Source organism: Schistocerca gregaria, chromosome X (genome assembly GCF_023897955.1).
Source record: "Schistocerca gregaria isolate iqSchGreg1 chromosome X, iqSchGreg1.2, whole genome shotgun sequence".
Taxonomy (NCBI): Eukaryota; Metazoa; Arthropoda; class Insecta; order Orthoptera; family Acrididae; genus Schistocerca; species Schistocerca gregaria.
The window spans coordinates 259,268,829-259,279,779 of NC_064931.1; the positions used below are offsets into that span (position 1 = coordinate 259,268,829).

Here is a 10,951-nt window from a genome sequence, read left to right on the forward strand (position 1 = left end):
CCTCCTGATGGATGGTAGCGCACGGCTCCACCGAGCTGCCACCGTGGAGGAGTACCTTGAAACAAAAGATATCAGGCGAATGGAGTGGCCTGCCTATTCTCCAGACCTAAGCCCCATCGAGCACGTCTGGGATGCTCTCGGTTGATGTATCGCTGTACGTCTTCAAACCAATAGGGCACTTCAGAAGCTCCGACAGGCACTGGTGCAAGAATGGGATGCTGTACCCCAGTAGCTGCTCGACCACCTGATCCAGAGTATGCCAACACGTTATGCGACCTGTGTACGCGTGTATGGTGATCATATCCCATAATGATGTTGGGGTACATGCGCAGGAAACAGTGGCGTTTTGTAGCACATGTGTTTCGGGACGTTTTTCTAAACTTATCACCAATACCGTGGACTTAAGATCTGTGTCGTGTGTGTTCCCTATGTGCCTATGCTATTAGCGCCAGTTTTGTGTAGTGCTACGTTGTGTGGCACCACATTCTGCAATTATCCTTAATTTATGAACATGAGTGTACTCGGAGGTACACCCCAGTCCAGCTGTGATCAATGGCCCAAACCTACACATTCCTTTCCTTAAACTATAATCGTGTGGAATCAGAATTGCGATTGGCTTCGCTGCGTCAGTTCATTTATGATTCATGTGCGGACATAGTTTTCTTATAGGAGGTGTTATTTAGTAATTCCTCCTTATTTGATTTTCGTATGATCTTTAATGTAGCACTCGAAAATTCTACAGGGACCGCCTTATTCTTTTGCGAAGGCATTCCTACTGCTGCGTTGGAAATGCTGATTTCTCGCAGGGCATAGGTTGTCAACTTTTTAATCTTACCTTGGTTCTTTTATATGCCCCTTCTGGCACTGGTCGCGCAGTGGATCGTTCGCGCTTTTATAGAGACGATATTGTTTATCTGTTGCGTAAAAGTCCTCCGGATATTATGTTGGGTGATGATTTTAACTGTGTTTTGCGTCCTGCTGACCAATCTCCAAATTTTAATTTCTGTCGCAAATAACATGAATTGGTCCGTTCCTTACGCCTAAAAGACGTCTGGATACGTAAATAACCCGACGTTAGTTAAATTTACGCACTTTACTGCGACTTCTAGTAGCAGGTTAGATAGATTTTACTTAACGGACTGCCTAAGCGATAGTATTCTTAATGCTGAACTTATCCCAGTTTCCTTTACGGATCACTGTGCTCTGGCCACAACTCTCAGTCTTGACCGGCAACCGGTCAAATTGTTTTGCTCTCCGTGGATGCTAAACGTCCCCCACCTAGCTGACCCCTCCCTCGATGACGTTATGCGAGTCGTGTGGAAACGTACTTTACGGTCCACTGGGAAATATTCTTCCACCCATGACTGGTGGGCACAGCTAGTAAAACCGAGGCTACGGCAAACTTTGATACCTGTCTGTGTTGCCAAAGTGCGAGACTTTCGGAGAACATGTGAATATTACTATTCCATCCTGCGTGAACTTTATGCTGCTTCGGATTACTCTCCTCTGCGACTTGCGCATGTTAAGCGTGTAAAGGGAAAATTGTTAACCTTGAAGAGAATACAAATAGAAGGTTTGAAAATCCGATCGAAGCCGCGTTTATTGCTGACGGGAGAACTGACTTCCTTATATCATTTGCTTCTGCATCAGACCCGTCGCCGACGCGCTTGTATTCATTCTCTCAAGACACATGATGGACGTATCGTAATGGCGCAAGCTGATATAGTGATATCTTATACCAGTACCATGTAGACATCTACGATATCGACGAGTCCAGTGAAACCTTTTACGACCGACTTGTTAACATCTTGGATACGACAATTACACCTCAACATAATGATACGCTCTGAGCTGCATTCGGCTAGAGGAAGTATACAAAATTATTGTGGGATCGCCTTCTCAAAAGTCCCCGGATCTAGATGGACATCCAAAGGAATTTTACGTGCTCTTTTGGCCGTTGTTGTGTGCTACCTTCACCTCCCTTTTGAATGTAGAGTTACAGGGTAGAGTAGTGCCATCCTTGTTCAAAGTGGAAAAAATTGTTTTAATCCCGAAGCGCACTGGACCGTCTGCCCCTAATCACTTTGGACCACTTACTTTGTTAAAATTTGAATATAAGACTGTGGCGAGGGCAGTTAGTAGTAGGATGTCGGCTCTGACGGATACAATTGTTGCAAAACATCAAAGCTGTGTATCTGGATGTACCATCCTTACCCTTATAGTCGAGTGTCGTGATGTGGTTTCGGTTGCTGCTGTAAAGTCCGTCCCTTGTGCCCATGCTTTTCTAGACTTCGATAAGGCATTTGATCGTGTCTGTCACGACTTTTTGCTTTGTCTGGAGGCAGTTCGTTTCACGTTTGACACACGGCGATATGTTTACGGGTATTTCGGATTCGGTGGCGGTTCATAGCGAACTTACGACCCCAATATTTATCCATAGGGGAATACCTCAAGGAAGTCCGGTGTCAATGACTCTGTGTTGTCTCTGGAGCCACAGCTGACAGGTTGGACGCTTTCCGGCGGGACTATAGCTGTCCGTGCATACACGGATGACGTGATGGTTCTGCTTCGCAATCCTGCTGAGATACCTCGACTGAAGGCTGTCAGCGATTATTTCTGTCGTTCAGGTGTAAAACTTAATGAAGGTAAATGCAAGCTTCTTCCCTTGCGAAGGTTTGATGGCATACATCTCTCGGTATCATCACTGATCGTTGTCCGCTCACAATGGCGGTGCTCAACTGGAAGTCTTTTATGAAAAAAATTCAGGGAGCGATATTAGAGCATGAAAGGCGTTCTCTTACTCTGCTTCAGAAAGTCCGAATACTGGATACATATGTCTTATGCAAAGCTTATTACGTGGCCCAAGTTTATCCGCTTCCCTCGATGATGGCGAAGAAACTAAATCAATTTTCTGGTTGTTTCTTATGTAAAAGACATATCTTTCGCTTACGGTATGAGGTGATCACGAAACCTTGAAGCTTTGGGAGGCTGCACCTGACTGACATACGAAGGAAGTCGCAGATATGTGCGTCGTACTATTTTGACGATGACTCAAGAAAGTCACACATTCACGTCTCATTTATTTCTCTGTGTCCGTCCTGCTAGTCTTGAACCCCCTATTGATGTTGGTCGCATAAATTATAAGTTAAAGCACTTTCGCGACTTCTATCTTAGGGTGAGCTATTTCGGAGCTGATGTCTTACGGAGACCTGTCCTCGCCGTGAAATACCTACAGAATCGAGTGGAAGCAGTCCCTTGCCCGAACCTCTTTGAAAGAGACTCGCCGCAAACAACCTGGACGACAGTTTGGTTCAGTATCAGTCTTCCGAGGTAGTAAATGACTTGATTCCAACGAACGAGCGACTTTTCCGTATTGGGTTTAGTAACACGGATTTATGTAGTCGTACGTCTCCCGATACAATACGACATCGCTTTACTTGTTGAGATCTTAAGGCAAACTGGTCTTGGATCAGGACACAATTGGCCTTCTGTACTCGATCTTCTGAGACTGCCTACACTACGAACATCATATTGCGTCCAGATTCTTCTTTCCTTCCACGGTCGAATACCCATACCGTTGTGTGGTTGCTGGGACTCTTCGTTCATTATGTTGCAGAAGGCGAGGGGGACGATCACATGAACTTCATGCAGTACATGTTCACGACCTATTGGACATGTCTGCGAATGCCTCGATATCGCGATCTTTTCGCCAACATGTTGAATCTTGTTTTCCGTCGGCAAGGTGTTCGATAATTTAATTTATTCTGATAAGTGCTTTTCTTTCTTACGTTTGTTCCCATCTGATCTGCATCGGCTTGTCTTGTTCTGGTTTCTTTGTTCGTTTTGTTTTGTGTTTTGACTCAGCATCGCTCCAGTTCTGTTGCCAAATGGGTATCGATGAAGTATAGATACACGTGAGCGTGTACACTCCTTGCACTTAACTTGGGATTTTTCTTAGTTTGCATATGTCAAATGTACTCTTGTTTCGGTGCAGCCACCACACTATCTTTACTTAGGTAGTCAGCTCTAGATTATGTGCGCCACCATTAACAGTAAGCAGTTTGACAGTATAACACCATCACATCCACTGCCAAGCTGTAGCATTATCATCATACACGCGGTGATGACAAGTTTCTGATGTTTGTCAAGAATAGTGGAAAGCGCCTCATGAATGTGAAGTTCCATTTGCATTACGTCTAGGACAGAGAGAATCCTAAATAACAGTAAGAGATTACCCAGTGAAGGGAAGAGGCCATGTATTGTCTCAAGTTTTGCAGTTTGATGTTAATGTAGTTCCCGATGATTTCACACTAACGGGTTCTTTTGACAATCGGAATATTCATATGGAAATTATCAAAGTGTAATTGCTAGTAAACTCAGCTACCTTAATAACACCTCATTTTGGATTGAATATCACTCGGAAAGCGTCTCCTCACATCTTAGTGAATGAAGTCTGAAGTGCACTCACAGTTGTGTTGCCTGCGCGTGAATTCCGTAAAGTGTTGGGGCAGCTGGCAGCCATTGCTGAATACTAAAACTAAACTAAACTCCTCCCGAACAGGCCTTGAAGGCCCAAAGGCACCGACCGGCCGCCGTGTCATCCTTAGCCCATAAGCTTCACCGGATGCGGATATAGAGGGGCATGTGGTCAGCACACCGCTCTCCAGGCCGTATTTCAGTTTTCGAGACCGGAGCCGCTGCTTCTGTATCAAGTAGCTCCTCAGTTTGCCTCACAAGGGCTGAGTGCACCCCGCTTGCCAACAGCGCTCGGTGTACCGGATGGTCACCCATCCCAGTGCTAGCCGAGCCCAACAGCGCTTAACTTCGGTGATCTTGCGGGAACCGGTGTTACCACTGCGTCAAGGCCGTTGGCATTGCTGAATACAGACATGTGCAAATATCTTCACTGCTCTAGGGGAATTCGTCTTTGTTGAATTTTTTCCATACCGTAATTAGCACAATAACATAAGGCTCATTCTGCTGAAGAACTTGATACATGCATGTCCTTAAATAAGAATCTGCGAGCAGTAATAATGCATGAAAGGAAACAGGCTGTTGGACAAAAGAATGGGGAGCTCCCTGCATTTTGGGTTTCCGATAGGTCCTACGGTAAGAATCTGGTGTCATATTATGCTACATAACGCTAACTGTTCATTTTTTCACTTCATACTAAAACAAAAGCTGTAATGTGAGAAGAGGAAATGACTTCTCAGAAACTTTAGTATTTTGTGCTTATTTTCTCACCTCACACTAAAACAACGCCGTTGGTATGAGAGGAGGAAATGAAGTATACGCTTCCAAGACATTATTTCCTTGTATGCTACTACTGCGTGCATGAAATCTCTGCAGTTAATTTTTGTGTGTTGGACAAATTTAGATATCACCTCACATTACCTTGTGGGAATGTTCCTATTTTCTTGGGATTCAAATAGAGTGGACATTCCATCACTGGTTAATATTCTGATACCCGTTCCAACTCCTCCGTGGCACTTATGAGTAGAGTCTCACGTTGGTTACTATAAGAACAGGCAGGCAGTAATGTCCGCTCACTGCAGTCAGAGCCAAGGTGATTTCATCCTGTTTAAGACGAAGCGTCTGCTGCAGTGTCCACCCTCAGCCAACATAAAGAAATAGTGACGACATTGGTCACTGCTAATCGTTGCACTTGTCGCGAGCCGCGAAAACAACAGCGCGCTGTCTCTGCTAACAATATTATGGAGTTAGTACATCTTAACATCTTACTTAACGTAATATGAAGGTAAGGGTTGCGTAAATATTCAGTTTGTAGTAACTAGCCATTGCATTAAAGTACTTTACAGTGTATCTGATGAATTATTTATTGTTGCTTGTCTCTTCTCTAATGTCAATTGCATTGATTCATATTGTGCGTGAACACGAAAACACAAACACACAAACACACACAAACACACACACACACACACACACACACACACACACACACACACACACTTCTATTGATTCCAATGAGAGTGACGACTGCTGTATGTTGAACAACACATGCGCCAATTACTTCCTCAGTTTGCGTCAAGTGTATGAGATTTTTCAGTTACCTTACATTGCAAGAATTGTGAAGAGGAGACTAAAAGTAAATGGACTTGTGTGCCAAAGAGCTGCGACAAATCAAAGCTTGACTGATTATCAGATGAGTCCCCACATAGGTTCTGTGGACGAGTATACTTTTAGTAAGCAACCCACCCACCGTCATTACATAAGATTTGTCGAAGGCGTCGGGGCATTGATTCCACTATGGTCCTCGATAGTGTAGCGTGATGGTTTGCTTCCCACCATACGTTTTCTATATTCGTCCAAAGGTCACTTGCATTTCTCTATCGGGTTGAGATCCAGTAATCGTGGAACAAACGACAACAGCTTTATCATCTTTTGGCCCTTAAACCAATCTTGCATTTCTCTGCTCTGATGGATGGGGCTGTGGTCTTGTAAATAAATTGTTATCTCGTTACTTCATATATTTATATTTAAATAACGTATTTGTATTAAACACATTGTATAAGTATTTTCCATAGCGTATAAGAATTGAGGCCCTGTCATAGATAAGTGATGCAGATTCAACAGTCCGATCAGGAATGTGGTTTACCGAGTCTGCCATATGATGAGAGTCGTAGCTGGAAATCCACATCGCCGGCCGGAGTGGCCGTGCGGTTCTGGCGCTACAGTTTGGAGCCGAGCTACCGCTACGGTCGCAGGTTCGAATCCTGCCTCGGGCATGGATGTGTGTGATGTCCTTAGGTTAGTTAGGTTTAATTAGTTCTAGGTTCTAGGCGACTGATGACCTCAGAAGTTAAGTCGCATAGTGCTCAGAGCCATTTGAACCATTTTTTTGAAATCCACATTAAGAGTGGCTGGCTGAATCCGATTAGAACGATGTGGTATACAACTTAAATTAAATAAATCTGATAATTTGAACGTCTGCATTACAACAATGCACACACACACACACACACACACACACACACACACACACACACACACACACACTCACTCACCATACCGGACTCGATAGCCCATTACTGCAACAACGTATTTTCGCCATCTGTCCCTGTCTTGGGCTATTTCTTTCCATTCACTTCAATACCTAGGCTCCTCAAATCAGCCTTCACATTGTCCTCCCATCCACGCCAAGGTATCCCCACAGGGCGTATTCCCTCTAAGTGCCCTACCAGTACTCTGCGCGCTGCCCTGCCCTCATCCATTCGAGCTACGTGCCCCGCCCATCGCAGGCTAATACTGATTATGTCAGGGCTTGAATAGAGTTCGGGAACATCTTCGTTGTGCAGTTTTCGCCACTCTCCGCTAATGTCATCTCTTTTTGCCCCGAAAATTTTCCTCGAAATTTTGTTTTCAAATACTCGAAGAAACGGCTTTTTATTTTGCACAGTGAGAGACCAAGTCTCACACCCATACAGCATAACTGGTAGAGTAATAGTGTTCTATATTCTAATCTTTAAATTGCTAGGCAACATCGGTGATGAAAGTAATCTATTCGGTGTGAAGTAGCATGCATTTCTCGCCCGTAATCTCTTCTTCAGTTCGGATTCAGTCTCATTTCTCGAAGTGATGTCCACGCCTAGATACTTAAATGTGTTCACTTTTTCAAACTGCATGTCTCCAACTCTTAACATTTCCTGATCTACTGCTGTTGGCATTCTAGTAGTAACCAGGTATTTAGTTTTGTCTTCACTTATCCTTAGATCTACAGCTTCACTAGCCTTGATTAACGCATTCGCATTTGCTGTTACAGATTCTTTTCTATCACTAATGGTGTTCGGATCATCTGCATACCCTAATATCTTAATAGTTCCATTTAACTCCACACACTCTGAATTATCTGCTGCTATTCGTACAATATATCCTAGGACTAAATTAAAAAGTAGCGGAGACAGGGCATCTCCCTGCTTAAGTCCGTTCTTTGTTACAAATTCTTCTGACTCCAATTTTCCCACGCGTACTCTACCTTTTATGTTTTTCAAACTCCTTTCTATAAGTCTAACATACTTTTGGTATTCCAACTTCCAAAAGAATTCTGTACGGGTTTGATTGCAATACAGAATCATATGATTTTGTAAAATTTATGAACTGGTTTATTGTATTACCATTTCCTTTCCAAAATTTGACGAAAGGTGAATATTTGGTCTATAGTTGATCTCTTCCCCCGAAAGCCAGCTTGGTAATCCCCCACAATTTCATCTGCATATGGTGTTAGTCTGCTTAGCAGAATATTTGAGAAAATTTTGGAACATACTGGTAATAGCCCCCCCATGAACCATGGACCTTGCCGTTCGTGGGGAGGCTTGCGAGACTCAGCGGTACAGATAGCCGTACCGTAGGTACAACCACAACGGAGGGGTATCTGTTGAGTGGCCAGACAAACGTGTGGTTCCTGAAGAGGGACAGCAGCCTTTTCAGTAGTTGCAAGGGCAACAGTCTAGGTGACTCACTGCTCTGGGCTTGTAACAATAACAAAAACGCCCTTCCTGTGTTGGTACTGCGAACGGCTGAAAGCATGGGGAAACTACGGCCGTAATTTTTCCCGAGGGCATGCAGTTTCACTGTATGATTAAATGATGATGGCGTTCTCTTGGGTAAAATATTCCGGAGGTAAAATAATCCCCCATTCGGATCTCCGGGCGGGGACTACTCAAGAGGATGTCGTTATCAGCAGAAAGAAAACTGGCGTCCTACGGATCGGAGCGAGAAATGTCAGATCCCTTAATCGGGCAGGTAGGTTAGAAAATTTAAAAAGGGGAAATGGATAGGTTAAAGTTAGATATAGTGGGAATTAGTGAAGTTCGGTGGCAGGAGGAACAAGACTTCTGGTCACGTGGCTACAGGGTTATAAACACAAAGTCAAATAGGGGTAATGCAGGAGTAGGTTTAATAATGAATAGGAAAATAGGAATGCGGGTAAGCTACTACAAACAGCATAGTGAACGCATTATTGTGGCCAAGATAGATACGAAGCCCACACCTACTACAGTAGTACAAGTTTATATGCCAACTAGCTCTGCAGATGACGAAGAAATTGATGAAATGTATGATCAAATAAAAGAAATTATTCAGATAGTGAAGGGAGACGAAAATTTAATAGTCATGGGTGACTGGAATTCGGTAGTAGGAGAAGGGAGAGAAGGAAATATAGTAGGCGAATATGGACTGGGGCAAAGAAATGAAAGAGGAAGCCGCCTGGTAGAATTTTGCACAGAGCACAACTTAATCATAGGTAACACTTGGTTCAAGAATCATAAAAGAAGACTGTATACATGGAAGAAGCCTGGAGATACTGACAGGTTTCAGATAGATTATATAATGGTAAGACAGAGATTTAGGAACCAGGTTTTAAATTTTAAGACATTTCCAGGGGCGGATGTGGACTCGGACCACAATCTATTGGTTATGACCTGTACATTAAAACTAAAGAAACTGCAAAAAGGTGGGAATTTAAGGAGATGGGACCTGGATAAACTAAAAGAACCAGAGGTTGTAGAGAGCATAAGGGAGCAATTGACAGGAATGGGGGAAAGAAATACGGTGGAAGAAGAATGGGTAGCTTTGAGGGATGAAGTAGTGAAGGCAGCAGAGGATCAAGTAGGTAAAAAGAAGAGGGCTAGTAGAAATCCTTGGGTAACAGAAGAAATATTTAATTTAATTGATGAAAGAAGAAAATATAAAAATACAGTAAATGAAACAAGCAAAAAGGAATACAAACGTCTCAAAAATTTGATCGACAGGAAATGCAAAATGGCTAAGCAGGGATGGCTAGAGGACAAATGTAAGGATGTAGAGGCTTATCTCACTAGGGGTAAGATAGACACTGCCTACAGGAAAATTAAAGAGACCTTTGGAGATAAGAGAACAACTTGTATGAACATCAAGAGCTCAGATGGAAACCCAGTTCTAAGCAAAGAAGGGAAGGCAGAAAGGTGGAAGGAGTATATAGAGGGTCTATACAAGGGTGATGTACTTGAGGACAATATTATGGAAATGGAAGAGGATGTAGATGAAGACGAAATGGGAGATACGATACTGCGTGAAGAATTTGACAGAGCACTGAAAGACCGAAGTCGAAACAAGGCCCCGGGAGTAAACAACATTCCATTAAAACTACTGACAGCCTTGGGAGAGCCAGTCCTGACAAAACTCTACCATCTGGCGAGCAAGGTGTATGAAACAGGCGAAATACCCTCAGACTTCAAGAAGAATATAATAATTCCAATCCCAAAGAAAGCAGGTGTTGACAGACGTGAAAATTACCGAACTATCAGTTTAATAAGTCACAGCTGCAAAATACTAACGCAAATTCTTTACAGACCAATGGAAAAACTAGTAGAAGCCGACCTCGAGTAAGATCAGTTTGTATTCCGTAGAAATACTAGAACACGTGAGGCAATACTGACCTTACGACTTTTCTTAGAGGAAAGATTAAGGAAAAGCAAACCTACGTTCCTAGCATTTGTAGACTTAGAGAAAGCTTTTGACAATGTTGATTGGAATACTCTCTTTCAAATTCATAGGGTGGCAGGGGTAAAATACAGGGAGCGAAAAGCTATTTACAATTTGTACAGAAAACAGATGGCAGTTATAAGAGTCGAGGGACATGAGAGGGAAGCAGTGGTTGGGAAGGGAGTGAGACAGGGTTGTAGTCTCTCCCCGATATTATTCAATCTGTATATTGTGCAAACGGTAAAGGAAACAAAAGAAAAATTCTGAGTAGGTATTAAAATCCATGAAGAAGAAATAAAAACTTTGAGGTTCGCCGATGACGTTGTAATTCTGTCAGAAACAGCAAAGGACTTGGAAGAGCAATTGAATGGAATGGACAGTGTCTTGAAAGGAGGATATAACATGAAGATCAACAAAAGCAAACGAGGATAATGGAATGTAGTCGAATTAAGTCGGGTGATGCTGAGGGAAT

At 43.1% G+C, this 10,951-nt stretch overlaps 1 pseudogene; it reads right to left on the reverse strand.

The window, feature by feature from the left end:
- Nucleotides 1-4,755: 4,755 nt before the first annotated feature.
- Nucleotides 4,756-4,873, reverse strand: LOC126299654 (5S ribosomal RNA; annotated as a pseudogene).
- Nucleotides 4,874-10,951: the final 6,078 nt, after the last annotated feature.